At 42.3% G+C, this 19,347-nt stretch overlaps 1 non-coding gene across 1 annotated transcript; it reads left to right on the top strand.

The window, feature by feature from the left end:
- Positions 1-3,990: 3,990 nt before the first annotated feature.
- trnar-acg (transfer RNA arginine (anticodon ACG)) lies at positions 3,991-4,063 on the top strand. Its single transcript has one exon. It is a non-coding gene; the product is annotated as a tRNA-Arg (tRNA).
- The last annotated feature ends 15,284 nt before the right edge of the window (positions 4,064-19,347 follow it).

Raw genomic sequence — 19,347 nt, forward strand, 5'->3', positions numbered from 1 at the left:
GAATGGTTAACTTTAGTATCTCCAGAGCCGATGGATATTTCATCACTTAGTTTATTGAAGGCGAAGATTGATATAGTTCTCCAGAAAATGAAAGCGTCAGGGAATAGTGCAGGGAATTGCTGGAACGTATTTCTGCAAAAGAAATGTAGTTTTCCTTCGGTTTCTTAACCAATTGCGTCATGCAAGCAAATGTCCACTGCTGTGGAATATCATATAGTGCGAGGTTTCAAGCCTGGAATACGAAAAACTGTATGGTGCAACAGCGAAGATCAAACTGGAAATGGGGATGGGGATGAGTCAGCAGATATGGGTTCAGTAATGAAATCAGTGAGTGTGAAGTATTTCGTTGAAAGTATAGAGTGAATTGAAATGCCGGGGACCGGGAGTTCCAACATCGCGTGGAGCAGATTCTATTGACGTGTTATACGTCGCATCAGCCTGGGAGCTCCAACGTGAACTGCAGCAGCCTCCATTGACACGAAGCTGGGAGCACTGGGACATCAAGCCGGTAGTTCCAACTTTACCTGGAGCAGCTTCTATTGACATCTGCACAGAGAGAAACGGAGGTAATGTTTTCGCTCTCTAACCTTTCTCATATGGCTAACTCTGCTCTGGCTGGAATGGTTTTTTTTGTTCATTTCATTTTATCGAATTTCTTGTAAACTCGCACAGGTCGTTAAAGTACTTTCAAACTTCGAAAATTAGCTTGAATGCGATGTTGTGATTAGGCATTAGTTTATCAAAAGTGATGGAGCAAAATCAGTGAAGTGAATTTGAAATTCATCAGATGAGCGGAGATCCCATTGAATGGCTGAGTAGACACAAAGTGAATGGAAGTTTCATGAGGCTGAATGTCTTTTCGTTGCAAAACCTCCCACTGCGCAATGAGCGGATGATTGGAATGAAGCAGTAACAGTGGTTATCTTTCCTGGTTATTCAACTTGTGAACATGAGTACGATTGGTCATGTCGTGTTTAGATCACAACTCTGGAGAATACCAACCTCAAGCACGCGCAAGCGCAGTGTCACAGTGGATAATACGCTTGGTTACGGTCCAAAAATTGTAGTTAAGATTTCGACTTGGTTCAAGAGCAAGACTGGCAGGCTTCAAATTCACATACAAGCTAACTTACCGCACAATGTAACACATACATCGGGCTAGTGGCACAATGGATAACGTGCAGAACTACAGATCTGCTGAGTGGAGTTTCGATTCCAACCTGGCTTGCGGGCAGCGCTGACTTTATTGCACTAATAACTGACTGTTCTGAAGCCCAATTGAGTTTTGCACCTTGAACTGCAGGGTCAAGGGCCCTTTCATTAAATGTCCCTGCTAACGTCAGAGTCAATATCCCAGAGTCATCACTGGGAGGGGAAGCTGAATTCGTCACTCACGCTGCCCTTTACACCTGTCAACCTTCCGAGGTTCACTGTGGCACCTGTGATTGGGAAGGAAACAAGACACAGAGCCAAGTCTCAGCTTTGACAATTTTGGGAAAATCGTTAGGAATCAGAATCAGAGGAGAATGGAGAGTGAACTGTTTGAATGAGCAGAGACTGCCGAGGCACCGTCCCCCTTCTTTAAGAGACTGGGATGTCGTCTCTCATTTCTCGATGTCATTAATTGATCCGAGGTACTAAGAACACTACACTTGCAGGTGGTCTGCTTTTGCTGATGTTGTTGTCAGAATCGAAACAAACCCCAACTCCCGGACTGAGAATCAAAGCCGGGTCACAGCGAAGGATGCAAAAAAAAAAATGGAACTGCTCGCCACCACGGACAGCTACACGAATACCACGTATATGTAGAATGACAGCCCTCAAGGTCGTTGTACATGGTTTCGTTAGATGCAATCGCTTAACTATCTTTATTCATTTTCATCACTTACCCTAGTTTGCAAACACAACTCAAGTTCAGATCCGTGTATTTCTGAAGGTGATGTGGGTTCGCCTCTGTGCATCTCTTCATAGAGTGAATCCAGATTCAACCATATACTTGCTAATGAGATTTTTCTGCATATCTCCCCAACCCTTTCCACCTCTGAACTTCAGTTTATGCCCCTATTGATCGGTCAAGAGGAAACGTTTCTTTTAGCTTGCATTGTCCATGTCGCTCATTACTTAGTGCATATGAAACAAGTATCGTCACAGTTTCCTCTGCCTTAAGAAAACAACCCCAGTCAAAACAATCTGTTTTCATAACCTAAACGTTTCAACTTGGTCAATTTCTGCACGGTTTCCAGTGCGATCACATGACTACTGTAATGTGAGATGCAGAACTGACCATAAGACCATAAGACATAGGAGTGGAAGTAAGGCCATTCGGCCCATCGAGTCCACTCCGCCATTCAATCATGGCTGATGCGCATTTCAGCTCCACTTACCAGCGTTCTCCCCGTAGCCCATAATTCCTCGCGACAACAAGAATCTATCAATCTCGGCCTTGAAGACATTTAGCCTCCCGGCTTCCACTGCACTCCGTGGCAATGAATTCCACAGGCCCACCACTCTCTGGCTGAAGAAATGTCTCCGCATTTCTGTTCTGAAATGACCCCCTCTAATTCTAAGGCTGTGTCCACGGGTCCTAGTCTCCTCGTTTAACTGAAACAATTTCCTAGCATCCACCTTTTCCAAGCCATGTATTATTTTGTACGTCTCTATTAAGTCTCCCCTTAATCTTCTAAACTCCAACGAAAACAATCCCAGTATCCTCAGCCGTTCCTCATATGTTAGACCTAACTGCATATCTCCCCAACCCTTTCCAGCTCTTAACTTCACTTTATGCCCCTATTGATCCGGGCATAAACTGCAAGCAACTGCACGCAATATTTCGGGGGAACCGAATGAACAAATGAAATAAACGACTGGAGAAAGCCACAGAAACCTGTCGTTTCCAATAAAACATCTTTTGCTCAATCCTGCGCTGTGCACTTATCCTGAGCCCGATGCTCCAGTAATCTCTTGTCCGTGTCAGTAAAAGCTGCTCCACGAGGATTAATTACAGAACAGGTGCATCTAAATGGATTGAATTGCTTGAAGATGTAGACCATGGGATTGAGCACTTTCACCCAAAACAGTGACTGCAGCAGTACAGAATGAACAGTGCAAATGTGAGTATTATATTGCGCAGTACCTCAGTGAAATGGGAGGGTGGACGTTTAGGCAAGTTAGTTCTTGTGGGAGGGAGAGGTTACTCCGATAAAGGGTGGTTATGATATGTGAAACGCAAAGATGTGAGACAGCGGGTGTTTGAAGAAGGAAACTGATCACCACGAAGAGTATTTTTATGTAAAAAATAGATTGATTTTCCCAGCGTTTGCTAAGCACATATTACATGGAGTAAAACGGGAAAAATGCCGATTGCTGTGACAGTGATTCGAGCAGAACTTGCTGTGTTTACAATGCCAAGGAAGAACCATTTCATGATACTGGTGCCACATGGAAAATCACGATGCAAAAAGCAATAAGGATCATGGCAGAGATTATGCCAGGAACAAAACCACTCGCACAAAGGAATACTTGTGAAACAGTGACTGAGATGTGGGAACTCAGATTCGGTTGAATCTTTCACTTCTGTGCCCCGAGACACTGTAGTGATTGCAACACTGAGGTTGTCGGATATTACATTTGCGAGATATCTACAAAACTTCAAATGATCGCAAAGGTCGTTACTGTAATCGAGACCTCAGAAAATTAACTGGTATATCCGATGTGGTGATTAGGCTCACGTTCACGTCAGTTATGCTGAAGAAGTGGATACGAAATTCATCAGATCAGCAGTGATAACATTGAATGACTGACCAGTCAGAGTGTGAATGGAAGCTTCATGAGGACATATGTGTTTTCTTTTTGAAAATTCGCTGCTTTGAAAGGTGATGAAGATTGCACTGAAGCAGTGACGGTAATTATCTTTATCGCTTGTTCAATTGGTGAACATGACTGCTATTAACGATGTCCGTGTTAACATCATGGCTCTTCAGGCTCCGCATCAGGCCAGTGGCGTAATGGATAACGCGCCTGACTACGGATCAGGAGATTATAGGTTCGAATCCTACCTGGCCTGGTGACAGCGCAGACTTCTAATACGCATAAAAACTGATTTTTCTGAAGTCGAAATACGGTTGGAGTTCCTAATCTGCAGGTAAGAGAATGCCTTCATTAAATGTACCCGAGAATATGAAAGTCAATGTTCCAGCGTCATCACAGGAGGGAAGCCAAATAATCGCACACGATACTCATGAGCATCTTTCCATTTCATAAAGCCACTGATCGAATAACTGTTGCTCACGGTAATGCTCGGCTTTGAGCATTTTTCGAAACTCTTTGGTCAGTGGAATCAGAGAAGAGTGAAGGGTTTACTGTCCAACTGATCTTTATAGAGCGTGAGTTCCAGACTCTACCACTCGCTGACTGATAAAGTTTTCCTACAAGTCTATTCAAAGCTTTCTGCATCTTATCTGAAATCTACAAACCCTGGTGATCGATCAAGAGCAAATATTACCTTCAATCTTTAATTCCATGCTCCTCATTATTTCGTACATGTCAAGTGGGTGGCACGGTGGCACAATGCCTGAGATCCGGGTTCAATTCCCGCCTCAGGCGACTGACTGTGTGGAGTTTGCACATTCTCCCCGTGTCTGCGTGGGTTTCCTTCGGGTGCTCCGGTTTCCTCCCACAGTCCAAAGATGTGCAGGTCAGGTGAATTGGCCAAGCTAAATTGCCTGTAGCGTAAGGTAAGGGGTAAATGTCGGGGTATGGGTGGGTTGCGCTTTGGCGGGTCGGTGTGGACTTGTTGGGCCAAAGGGCCTGTTTCCACACTTGAATGTAATCTAATCTAAGAAAAAATGTGTTTCCGCACAATTAACTTGCTCTGAGAAAAAACAAACTCGTTTTGCCTCGGCCACACCACTCAAAACATTCTTATGCTGGCAATGCAGAGCGTAACGTCGTTATTTGTTTTGGTGAATATATAGTAAAATTTACTCGGAATATTTTAGTTAGTTTGACTTCCAGTTTTTAAAACAGAGAGAAAATTATTCACAATATTAAGGGATGAAACACAGTGAATGGAACATAGAATATCCACAGAACTCAGCTATCCAAAATAAACTTAATTATGCTTTTCCAAAGGTACGCAACATTCCTGATAATTATACCCCGTAAACACAGAGTAAAGATGAAACAAGTTGACAGGTCGAAATTAGAGGGGCAGAAGAAGAGAGACAGGCACATCACTTGCATCGATGGGCACCTTGAAAGCTTTCTTGTGATTAGTTGTGGATGATACTTTGGCAATAGGTAACAATGTATTTAGGCTGTCAAATACATTTTGAAAGTCTTGTGTTCACTGAAATTTCTTGCCTGTTTTTAACAATTCGGTGACTGGAGCAGTCCCACTGATAACATTCAGCACAAACGTTCAGTAAAAGCCACTCAATCCGGGGAACGGTCATACTGCTCCTTTCGTCAACAATGTGTAAATGTCCCCTGTAACTTTCGATTTCGATTTCGTGGGGCTATTTGTCCGCGTTCAACGACATATCCCAGGAAGGTGACGTTGGCTTTGGCAGATTTAGTTTTAGTTAGGTTTACAAACCAGTTTGACATCCGAATTCGATCAAACAAGCCCGATAAATGCTGTAAATATTCAATCCATAAGAGAGTGACAGTCACCAGGCACAATATACACCACACAGTTGCGTATCTGGCAATTACCTTGTCAGTTAATCTCTGAAATGTGGCTGAAGTGTTTTCCGTACAAACGGCATTACTTTAAATGTCTGCAGGCCAGTTGGCGTTATAAAATTGCCTTTGACCTTTCTGACAAGGTTCACTGCCATTTGAGGAAGTCCAGCTTAGAAATATAAGTTACTCTTCCAATCTTTTCCACGCAGTCCTTCAACTGTCCATATGTATTTGCGTCAGTCTTTCTAACAACATTGATTTTGTGACCGTCCACACATAACTGTTGGGACATATCTGGCTTTGGCGCCATGGTGATTGGTGAACTCCATTAATTGAAACTCACTTCCGTTATGCCAGTTGGAGCATACGTGATATCTCCTTATGAATTTGTAAAATTTTAGAGGGTTATGCCTGCAATGATGTTACAAAGTTAGAACAACTCTCCGATATTTACATCATCTACAATTCGATTATTAACTCCCAGTTTATTTCAGCAGATCTCTCCATGCAAGAGTAATAACTTTTTCGATTTTCTTCTGGAAGATAACTGAATAACTTTACCAATATTGGACAACTTTTGGATTATCCAATTTTATTTCAGGAACGTCCAATGCAGAATTCCCTGACATTAGTTCTTCCCAGTGTTTCGTAGCCAATAACACATTCTCCACTTGCGTTCGTTCTCTCCCAAAATACCGTTAGAACATATTCCCATCGGACATTCTGTGAGATTCTTTCATGCCTGGAGTCGCTATCAAGTAGCTAACCTCACTCAATTTCCTCTCAATTTGATCAGGTCTTCTAAACCTTACTTTAAAGTTTCACCGATTAATGTAATTCAAATAAATACATTATTCCCAGTGGCAAAATTGTGATTTTTTTTATTTCTCATGCACTTCCTGCATCACCATTTGCTGCGATACTTTTAAATACTGTCTCTACAACTCCCCAACATTATTTAGTCCAACTCTAAAATTTGACACATCGTCCAAATGTGTGGTCTCTGTAATCTGACTTATTAATTTTCCTTCATAAATTTTAATGGTCCTCTTACTTTATGCCCAAAATTGGTTTCAGATGGACTTAGTTTGGTGGATTCTTTTGGTACATCTCAGATCGCAAACAGCACTGACGCAACTCCCTTATGGAAATAATCTGGCTACTCCGAACCATAAAACCTCAATATAGTCTTTAATAATTGACGTCACCTTTCCAGTGCACCGTGTGATTCTGGATGGGACACAGTAGATTTGAATCGTTTTATTTTCAAACTATCTATATACTCCTTGAAAAGTTTGGATATGAAGTTTGGCCATTGAGCTAATTGTATCTCTGATGGTAGTCTTAATCTAGATTTTAAAAAAATCGTAATTCTACCACAATCCTTTTAGCTGTCATATTGCACGATTGAACAACATTTGGAAATCTCGTCAATACATCAATTTCTGTTAATTAATGCTTATTCCCATCTTTTATTGGATGTAGGGAACCTACACAATGAATGAAGACACTTACGAAAGATTCCTCGAACGCTGGGATATGTATTAATCGTGCAGTCTTTATTATTTTCCATGGTTTTCCTCTTAGTTGCAAAGTATGATGCGTCTGGCAAAATTCAAATGCATTCCCTGTAATCCAGGCCGGTAAAAATGTCTTTGCACTTTAGCCTCCGTTTTCCTCATGCCGAAGTAACCTCCAATTTGTGGCACATGCGGAACTCGCAGCACGACGTTTTTTTACCCTACTGTAAAAAAGTTCTGCCCATTTCTCACTTGCTTGAATATGTGTTCCTCTCCAATTCCTCCTTAACATATCATTTGCTAAGCAATATCACACGAGGATGCATTCACTCTCCTTCCAAGTGCATTTCTTCTGATCCAACTGCTTTATTTTTTCTTCTTTCTGCTGTAAATCAGTAGCACAGCAGAACTGAATATGCTTGCATTTTAACGCTTGTCCCCTGCTGTGTCCCACTTATCTGATAAAAAAATATTTTGTAATCATATTTCAGCTTCCTTATCCGTGCGTTTTGATTTCTCCTGCTTCAGCTTGTGACTCTGTGATCGCATTAAGACACAAAGAAAATTCCTTTGATAAACATCCTGCATTGCGACTCTTGCCTGCATCTTGACTGGCTTTTCAACTGGAGTAGGCAGCACGCTTACCAGTGATTGAGCTATATCACTTGCAAGCACAAATTGTATTCTTGAAGCTGAGAATCGTATATCTCATACTGCTTTAAACCTGGTGTCCTTTCCTTATCTCTTGCGTCTAACTCAAGCTGCTTCATTTTCAAATAAATTTTAACCATCTCTAAAGATACTCATGGATTTTGCAGCTTAGTTAAATGCTGAGCTATTGCGAGAATGATCTCTCCTTCCCTCACAGAAAGAGGCAAATACAATCTCAGCATGTCTGCTAATTCCAGAAGCCAGGCCTGAATTATTTTTTGTAAAACTACCAACTTTGCATCTGCCATAGCCAGACAACTCGTTGTACCTAAATGAGATATTGCTTTCCTCGGCATTGTCTACTCCAATCCAAATCAACACCCGTAATGAAGACACAAGCACCAATCAGTTGTTATTTTAATCCACCAACTACCTCCCGATTTGTTATGGACGAGGCTAAAACATTCAAAACTTTATTAAGCAGACAACCCCGATCGTAACATTATACTTTTTTCTTTAAGTTTATGGTGAAAATTACCTGAGGAAGCTAGTTACAAACATTATTCACAAAATGACGGATTGAAAAACAAAATCCAGACTATAGAATACCCACAGAACTCAGTCTGTCCAAAGGAGACTTACTTATGCTGTTCTGAAAATATACAACAATCCTAAAAAAAACCAAGCACCTTAAACACAGTAAAAATGAAACAGCAGCTTACAGGTAAATTTTAGAATTGCAGAAGGAGAGAGGTTATTAGTTCGTGCGCCACTGCTGCAGGATCTAAAAACCGGAATTCAGCTTTCCAGAATGACCACTCTTTTACCATTATACAGTTCATTTTAAAAACATAACATCCTTGGCCTTCAGCCTCAGCTGTTGAGGGAGAAACGAAAAGCCTCACAGCGAACACTTTCATCTCTGTAACACTTCATCCGATTCGGAGCCTGAAATGTTTTACAACGCCTTTGATAAAAAAAAAGATATCAAGACACATTATCCTTGAGAAAAAGTACAGCTCCGTTTTTTTTTTAAAAGAGAACATCTTTGTGACAGCCCAGTCCGTCCAAACTATCTTCATAAGTGGAACTCTTCGAACAGACTATATCCGGGTAAATCTGTTTTGCACCGTTTCCAATGCTATCACATCCCTGCTATAATGATAATTGCAGAAAGACACACAATACTCCAGCTAGAGCCGATTGAGCAAATGATATTAACAACTTAGAAAGCCACAGAAACTGCACTTTTCCAATCATGTGACTTTTACACAATACTGCCCCGTGGAGAAAGTGAGAACTGCAGATGCTAGAACTCAGAGTCGACACTGTGGTGAGAGAAAACACAGTAGGTCAGGCAGTATGCGAGGAGCGGGACAACTGATGATTCGGGCATAAACCCTTCATCAGGAATGAGGTTTTGTGGCCGTGGGGACTGAGAGATAAATGGGCCGCTTGGGGGTTTGGGGGCATGATAGCTTAGAATGCGATGAGAAGGTAAAGGTGGAGTTCTGACAAGAGGTGGAGCGGGTAGGCTGGAAAGGTGATGTGCAGGTCATGAGGGCAATGCTGAGTTAGAATCATGAAACTAGAATAGCGTAAGGGAAGGACGAATGAGGAAACTGGTGATCCCATGTGGCATCAAGGGCCCAAGAGGGCGATGAGGCCTTCTTCTTTCAGGCGTCAGGTGTTTAGGGAATGTTAATGAAGGAGGCGCAGGACCTGCATGTGCTTGGCAGAATGGGAGGGGGAGAATGAATTGCATCAATGATGAGCTTCCAACTGAATTTCCAAATTATCATTACGAACATGTTGTTACATCTCAGGAATTGTACTTAACACTACCCCAACTGAGGAGAAGGCGAGGATTCCAAATGCGAGAAATTAGAGTCAGGAAGGATGGCGCTAGAAAGCACAGTGGTGCGGCAACATCTGAGGACCCGGAGTGTCAATGTTTCCAATTATGCTGACGAAAACATTATGGTCGAAACATCGACTTTCCTACTCCATGGATGCTGCCTTACCAGGTGTACTTTTCCTGATCCACACTTTTAACTCGACACTACCTCAGCTCAACTGCATAGGAAAATGAAGATACACCTGTCACCACTCAGTTGATTCTTCTGTCGCATGCAAAACAAATCCAACATTCTTTTCCCCATAAATATCAGGTCATTCAGATTACTAAAGAAAAAAACTACCGAGGCTGAATATCTCAGCGAAAATTAATAATTGTTTTAGAATTCAGTAGTCTGTCACTTCAACTGAATGTTTGAATATTAAAATTGGTACAGGAAAAGAGAAAGCTGCAGTTTAATAACTGCTACATTCTGTTTCTCAAAAGAAAAAAGAGTTTCATGAACTGGAATGTTTCGATCAGGCAATGCACACTCAACTCGTCAAGTGCTTATAGGAATGGAGGAATATATATTGGCTTCGCCACTGCTGAACAGATGAAAAATATCATTTTGCTTTCCGAATTAGTTGATGCTCCTGCAGAAAAGTCAATGTGACTCATATCCCAGCACAGCCAGTTTGGTGTGTATTTCAGAGTCCTGCAACATTTAAATTAATTTAAAAGATCTTTAATTTAAAAGATCCTTATACATATGACATTCTCCATTTCATAGTGCATTGGACAATACTGTACCCACTCACTTATTCATCGGTACATCATTCAATTTTAGTACCCCTAACGTTCCATTCACGACTTAACCACCAAAATACTTTCACAAAAAAAAAGTTTGTTTTTAAAACCGAAAACTGAGCTGAAGCAATGACTGTTGGAAATCAACCATCATTCTCTCACTCTCTATACCTTATTTAGTGTGTCCCAGTGCCTGTCACCTTAAACCTGTGCCCTCTAGTTTTGAACTTCATCATTCTACGCATACGATTTAGGCCAGTTGCTTATCCATCGCCCTCAGCATTTTATAAATGGTGAGAACGTTACGCGCTACCTGGAACATTCCTGCGAAAAAGGCCCTGCCTACCCCATCTCCACGCTTTACCCAAGCCCTCAGGTCCCCGTAACATCCTTGTAAATCGTTCGTGGACAGTTTCAATTTTCACAAAATCCTTCCTGTGGAAGTTGACCATAATTGCAATCAGTATTCCAAATGTGATCTCACCAATGTTCTATATCGCCACAACATGATATTCCAACTTGGATAATCGACTTTCTGACTAATGACAAAAGGTGTGCCAAGTACGTTCTTCACCATCTTGTCTACTTGTGACACCACTTTATCTGCTTTTATAGATTTTGCCTTGACTGATAAAGTTGTGATTTTCACTATGTTCTGCTGCCTTCACAGATATGTGGCCCAACATGCAAAGTCTATATGTTCTTCCAGGTTTCCGCGTGTCCTGCCATTCATTGAGTAATCCGTTGATGTGTTACTTCCAATGTGCATTACCACATGATTTTCATGGTTAGTTTCAACATCCCCTATCTGAATGTGACATTTGACAAATCCATCTCTGAGCTCCTCCATCCTAAGACCTTCTTCCTCACTATTAACCACTTTGCTCATATTCGTATCATCGACAACTCTGCTTACCATTTCCCACAACTTGTTCTATATTCTTGACACACATTCACAAACAGCATGGGACCCAGCATTCATCCTTGTGTTACACCATTGAATACCAGTTCCAGTCACACAAACAGCCTTCTATCACCATCCTGTGCCTCCTACCACCACCAAATTAAGTTTGGATCCAAGTTGCTTGGCGACCTTAAATCCGTTTTCACTTTTATCCTCTTACCAGTCTCCAGTGTAGTGTCGTCTTAAAGGCTATGTTGAAATCCACACAAACAACATCAACTTTACTGTCCTCGTTATAAAAATCCTGATCGCTTGCCAATGAAATATATTTAATCCAATCTGTTAGGCATGACATTCTGTAACAAAACCGTGATGACTCTCCCTGATGAAACCTTGCCTGGACAAGTGGCAGTTAACTCTCTCCTTCAGGGTTTGCTCCAAAAGGTTCCCTTGTAACTGATGTGAGACTCACTACTGTGTGATTCTCTGGTTTATCTCTCCCAATCTTGCTGAAAAGTGGAACTGCATTAGTCCAGTCCACTACAAACCCAAAGTGGAAAGTTAAACATTGCTCAGAACACCTGTAATTTTCTCCCTTGCCACAGAGAGGAACATAAGATACAAGTGCGTCCTGAATTGGGAATATGCCCACTTCAACTGGTTAGAACCACGAACACTTCCTCTGTCCCTATGTCAAACTTCTTCAGAACCTTTCCATCCCTCTTCCTACATTCTGCCCCTATATCTTACCACAACAGGAATGTTCGCTAGCTGAACAAGTAAAGTGAATCACTCAGTTATCCCCTTTGCTGACACAACTGTACTGTCACACTGGAAGGAGAGCATTCAGATATTTTAAATTAAAAACGCTGTATTAAACCTATGCATGGCCTATAATGGTAGTGTTGTCCCAGTCGAATTCATGTTGCTTGTCGTTTACATGTGTGGCTACTAAGGATAGCTGGTCGTGTCGTTTCGTGGCTAGTTGATGTTCCTGTATGCGGATCGTTAGCTGTCTTCCTGTTTGTCCTATATAGCGTTTTGTGCAATCCTTGCATGGGATTTTGTACACTATCCTCATAGGTCAAGACAAACAAAGAACAGCCAGGGAATTCCTAGAGGCATGTCACTCACTCACAAACTCCATCAACAAACACATCGACCTGGACCCAATATACCGGCCACTAGAGCAGACAGCTGAAACTGACTGCTCCTTTAGCACAGAACTATGTTTCCGAACCAACGTCTCTATCTCAGGCTGACTGCAGTGTTCCACCATAGCTCAGCGCATGCTGAAAAAGCAACAGACCATTTTCTGTTTGAGGACCCCGCAACCCTCCATATTACTTTCAATCATTTTAGAGGCCTGAAGCCTCCCATGTCCTGGCCCCCGCCACACCCACCCGGCCTAGTTATAGCATAGCAGCCAATACGCACTACCTATGGTTCGTCATAAACAGTCTCCGTGATCAGTTGTTAATGCTCCAAACAAATCATTATCGATTCCTATGTCCAACTGTTAGTCTCTCTCTTTCGGCTCTATCCCGACATCTTGTTTCCTCCTAATTATTGCACCCCCACATATCTTCTGCGTATAGACCAAATTTTTTCTGAAAACCATCAGTGCTGGGGACACCGTCACTGGACCGAAAATGTTAACTCTTTCCAACATCTTTTGGTCTTGCCCCGAGGAAGCTTGATACTGTGCTTGTGCAATCACCCCCTGCACATAAGACAGAACTGTGTTAATCCTGAAGTTCTCTTGTTGATGAATCCCATTACAATATGAGCCATTGGCATCGACTTCGTAGGTCAATGAATATAGAAATCATGTTGTTGTGGTTCTGTTCGCCGAGCTGGAAGTTTTTGTTGCAAACGTTTCGTCCCCTGACTAGTTGACATCCTCAGTGCTTGGGAGCCTCCTGCGAAGCGCTTCTGTGGTGTTTCCTCCGGTATTTATAGTGGCCTGTCCCTGCCGCTTCCGGTTGTCAGTTTCAGCTGTCCGCTGTCGTGGCCGGTATATTGGGTCCAGGTCAATGTGTTTGTTGATGGAGTTTGTGGATGGATGTCATGTCTGTAGGAATTCCCTGACTGTTCTTTGTTTGGCTTGACCGATGATGGTAGTGTTGTCCCAGTCGAATTCCTGTTGCTTGTTGTCTGCGTGTGTGGCTACTAAGGATAGCTGGTCGTGTCGTACCACTGGGACAACACTACCATCATAGGTCCACTACCTGGACCCAATATACCGGCCACTACAGTGGACAGCTGAAACTGACAACCAGAAGCGGCAGTGACAGGCCACTATAAATACCGGAGGAAGCACCACAGAAGCGCTTCGCAGGAGGCTCCCAAGTACTGAGGATGTCACCCAGTCAGGGGACGAAACGTTTGCAACAAAAACTTCCAGCTCGGCGAACAGAACCACAACAATAAAAGTTCATGTGGAACAAGCTGCTAAACCTTTCCTCACAATCAGCACATTCTGTACTGAGTCGTGCTCCTTGGCAGGTGTTATGAGATTTCTTTCCAATTAACATTAACCAATTAGAGAGTGTGCACCTAACACGTACCCATCCTAGCCGTCCATACTCCCTGCCCTGGTGAAATTTACTCCTTGTGTGTCTGCACGCGTCTTTCCAAATATTTTAGAATCAGCTTCTGAATAATTTTTCCTGCGAAAAAGTAATAATTTTTGAGTTCAATAGCTGTAGAGGGAAAAAAGAAAACGTGCTCCAAACTTCTCTTTATCATTCATCAACTGGTTTTGAAGTTCTAAACTCTAGATGTAGATCCATCCGAATGAGGGAATTTCCCTCCTGTTTACTCTTACCAAATTCACATCACCTGGAAACCTTCTCTATGGACACAAATCAGTTTTACCTGGTGTCACGCCATATGATCTAATCGTCTTTTCCACCAGCCCATGAAACCCCGTCTTGTCTTTTCAAATGGCATTATCCCTCACTACATCGTTGGCTTCCTTTCCATTTCCTTGTTTCCAAGTAAACGCTGCCCATTCTTCCTAACGTCTTTTCATTCCAGTCATCGGAATCCATGGCTTTTATTATCTCTTTATACCCCAGTATAGAAAGGATGCTGGGTCCAATGCAACACATGAAAACCCGCTCTAATGCTGGATACTGCCATTACCAATGCAGGGAAAATGGGAGCTCGTTCAGTCAAAAGTGAATCCGTTGGTTGTTCCACAATGGATCAATCACTGATGGGGCCTTGACTGTTTTTACTCACTTTTCTCCCCTGTCTGAACATGTGCCAAAGCAACACAATAAGGGAACATGGAATGCCCACAGTTCAGAAACTGGCTATTCGATGCAACAAATGCACCGAACGCGTACCCATCATGGCCGCCCAGACTCCCTGTCGCGGTGCAATTCATTCCTTGCGTGTGTGCAGGCGTCTTTACCAATATTTTAGAATCAGCTTCTGATTTATTTTTTTTCCCAGCGAAAAAGTAATCATTTTCGAATTCAATAGCTGGAGAAGGAAAAGGAAAACGTGCTCCAAACTTCTCTTTATCATTCATCGCTGGTTTTGAAGTTCTATAGTCTTGATATAGATCCATCCGAAAGAAGGAATTTCCCTCCTGTTTACTCTCACCAAATTGACATCGCCTGGAAACCTTCCAAACGGACACAACTCAGTTTTACCTGGTGTCACCACGCATGATCTATTCGTGTTTTCCACCATCCCTTGAAACCTTGCCTTGTCTTTTCAAATGGCATTACCATTGACTACATTAATGGCTTCGTTTCCATTTTTTTTGTTTCCAAGTAAACGCTGTCCATTCTTCCTGACGTCTTTTCATTCCAGTCATCGCCATCCATGTCTTTTATTATCTCTTTATATCCCAGTATAGTCCATGTTTAGAAAGGATGTTGTGTCAAATACAACACATTAAAACCCGCTCTAATGCTGTATCCTGCCATTACTAATGTAGGGAAAATCGGAGCTAGTTCAGTCAAAAGTGAATCCGTTGGTTGTCGCATAATGGATCAATCCCTGACAGGGAAGTGACAGTTTTACCTCACTTTTCTCCCTTGACTGAACATTTGCTCAAGAAACACACTAAGAGAACATAGAATGCCAACAGTTCAGAAACTGGCTATTCAATTCAACAAATGCACACAAATCCTCCAGGGATTAACACTCAAAGAACAATTCCTTACCCTTTTTCTCTTCATTTGATACTGAAGAAAGCACCTTATTGACAGTCAACCCAGTTGTAGGCAGACCATATCTCTTGCGCTGTGAGGCAGCAGTGATAACCAGTGAGCCGCCTTACGGCCCTGTACAATATTGCAAGGCACATGCGGACGCGTTTGTAATGTGATTCCTGTCAAAGATGCTCTACTTTTGTTGTTGCCCTTAGCAGGAACAATAAATCCTGATTCCCTGAACAAGAAATAAACTCAAACCACAGCGGTGAAAGCGCTGCATCGTAACCACTAGTCACCAGGAAGGACGGCATGTGCAATTGCGTCTTCTCTGAACAGCATAGATTTCTTTTCCAGCGATGAGAAATTTCTATCAAAAAAGAATGTTCGTGACACCGTGCTTTTACAGCACAGAACAATACATTATGTCAGTGCCAGCCATCAAACATCCATCCATTCTCCTTTCCAGTTACCACTACCTAGCCCACAGCCTGACGTCTGAAGTGTTCATCTCAATGAGACTTTCCATGCAAAGTTTTAATCTCAAATGAACCAGCGATAGAGACTGAATTCAGATCCCGTCACATTTGTTCATGACCTGGGGAGAACTGCACCTCATTTTGACCCATAGAAGGAACTACACAGACACATCATTTGAGAGCGACAAAGAACTTAGTAGAGCCCAACTTGCATAAAATGAGGAATTGAACAGTCTGGCCTCTTCTTTGTTCACTATTAGCTTTAAAACCCGTTTCGGTTTACATAAGTAAACTGGCAGGAGGCTGTCCTTCTTAGACTGCCCCAATGGTGAATATTTGGTACCTGCTAAACGTTGATTTCTCCACCTCTGGGGCAGCCTGGCGAGCTCTGCTCTTCCAGCCTCCAACCTGTTTCATTTGGATTCCAGCACATTCCTGTCTCTACATAAGGAACAGAAGCGCACAGCCGCATCCCTGTACGTTTTCGTCCTGCACTGTTTCACCGTTACTTTACTGCTCCTACTGAGTCACGTTGTTCTTTCTGACAAATGAAGGCATTATTCGCATCAGAAGCTTATCATCCTCATGTTCCTCGAAAGAAAAACACGGATGTGGACTTCCAAACTGAAACAGATGAGGCCTGGTCTGCGTAAAAAAAATGACTTCCAGCCGTTCCTGCAAAAATAATTCCTCACAACATATAGAACACACCTTCGGCTGCAATAGTTGAAAGAAAATTCAGCAAGGCTGCCGTGAGAATGGAGGTTACAACTCCTGATTTACAAAACCAGGGCTGGAACCACTAAGTTAAGGAAGCACTAACGTCTTGAGACTGACAAAAGATGATGACCTCGAGCAGAACAAATTCTGTCAAATCAGTTTTGTGATATAAGCTTGGTTTTGTATGACAAAATACGACTTGAAACCCACTTCTTTGATCACTTGTTTGATATAACACTTTGTCAGCATCCCAATATCTCATAATGTGACAGGGATCAACATTTGTTTAAACTCACACAGAGGAAAAGCTTTGAAGTTTCTATTATGAAAACGAAACGACGTAGTGTTGATACCAATTAATTGCCCTTCATTTCAGCATTTATTACAGTTTTTCTTCATCACTTGGTGAGTAATTCCTTTCCTATAGCCCTGTGCGATTTATGTAGCGACGGGGTTTCATAATTTATGGCTTTGGCAGATGACGTTTAGGCACCAAACGTGAAACAGTTCAATTTGAACATGCTCTGGAGGTTGGAATTCGAGGGAATGCAGATATCTGAGAGAGCACTTTAAAACATAATCTGGGTGTCGTGTCCGCTGGCTGGGTTGGCATACTATTGACCAGCTCCGTTTGCTCTTGAGTGGACTGAAGGACATGACAGTGATACATAGAGGGAAGACAGTCAAGAGACTTGTAGAAAATGATGAAACCTTTGAAATTTAGCTGCCCAGTGATGGGTGAGCAACTCTTGTTGTGAGTACACCCAGAGGTATTGGAAGACATCAGGATTATATCATTGGGTGAATACCTGCAACTCCTTACCTTCCACCATGAGGGAGCACGTGTAGAAAGATAAAGCTGCGAAGGCCGCATTGCACGTTTGGGAAAATGGGCGTTGGTAAAAATGTCATTCAGATAATGCACAATGAAACAGTGAACAGAACGCAAGTGCACCCTTGAACAGAAGCTGAGGGGGTTAGAGCATAGAACATAGAACATTGAACATTACAACACAGTACCGTCCCTTCGGCCCTCGATGTTGCGCCGAACTGTGTACCAATCTGAAGATCGTCTTACCTACATTATTCCATGTACGTTCATATGCTTGTCCAATGACGACTTAAATATACTTAAAGTTAGGGAATCTTCTACCGCTGCAGGCAAAGCATTCCATACCCTTACTACTCTCTGAGTAAATAAACTACCTCTGACACCTGTCCTCTATATATCATCCCTAAATTTAAAATTATGCCTCCTCGTGATGGTTGTCACCATTGTTGGAAGACACTTCTCCCTATCCACCCTGTCTAACCCTCTGATTATAATTTATGTCTCTGTTAAGTCACATCTCAACCTTCTTCTCTCTATCGAGAAAATTACAAGTACCGCAGCCTTTCCTGGTAAGACATTCCCTCCATACCAGGCAACATCCGAGTAAATCTCCTCTGCACCCTTTCCAAAGCTTCCATATTCTTCTTCTAATGCAGTGACCAGAACTGTACACAATACTCGAAGTGTGTCCGCATTAGAATTTGTACAGCTGTAGCATAACCTCATGGTTCCAGAACACGATCCCGCTATTAATAAAAGTTAAAACACTGTATGCCTTGTTAACAACTCTGTCAATCTGGCTGGCAACTTTCAAGGATCTGTGTACCTGGACACTGAGATCTTTCTGCTCCTCTACACTACCAGGAATCTTACCATTAATCTAGTACTTTGCATTCCTCTTACTCTGACCAAAGTGAATCACCTCATACTTGTCCGCATTAAATTCCATGTGCCACCTCTCAGCCCAGCTCTATAGCTTATCTATATCTCGCTGCAACCTTCTACGTCATTCGTCACTATCCACAACTCCACCAACCTCAGGGTCGTCTGCAAAAGTACTAACACACTCTTCTCCGCCCTCATCCACGTCGTTAATAAAACGAACAGCAGTGGACCCAACAGCGATCCTTGCGGTTCAGCACTGTTAAGTGGACTCCAGGAGAAACATTTCCCAGCAACCACCACCCTGTGTCTTCTTTCAGCAAGCCAATTACTGACGCAAACTGCTTTATCTCCAACAATCCCATTCCTCCGGATTTTTTACAATAGCCTATTGTGGGGAACATTATCGAACGCCTTGCTGAAATCCATATACACAACATCATCTCATCTACCTGCTTGGTCACCTTCTCAAAGAACTCCATAATGTTTTTGAGGCACGACGTAACCTTCACAAAACTATGCTGACTATCCCTAATCAAATTATTCTTTTCTAGATGATTATAAATCCTATCTCTTATAACCTTTTCCAACACTTTACCAACAACTGAAGTGAAGCTCACTGGTCTATAATAAATAGGGTTGTCTCTACTCCCATTCTTGAACATGGGAACCACATTTGCTATTCTCCAGTCTTCTGGCACTATTCCTGTCGATAATGACGATTTAAAGATCAATGCCAAAGGCTCGGCAATCACACCAATAGCTTCCCAGAGGATCCTAGGATAAATCCCATCCGGTCCAGGGGACACATCTACTTTCACACTCTGCAGGATTTCTAATACCTCCTCCTTG

Source organism: Chiloscyllium plagiosum, unplaced genomic scaffold, assembly GCF_037043375.1.
Source record: "Chiloscyllium plagiosum isolate Xiang-an unplaced genomic scaffold, Cpla_swu_hap1 HiC_scaffold_48, whole genome shotgun sequence".
NCBI classification, from domain to species: Eukaryota; Metazoa; Chordata; class Chondrichthyes; order Orectolobiformes; family Hemiscylliidae; genus Chiloscyllium; species Chiloscyllium plagiosum.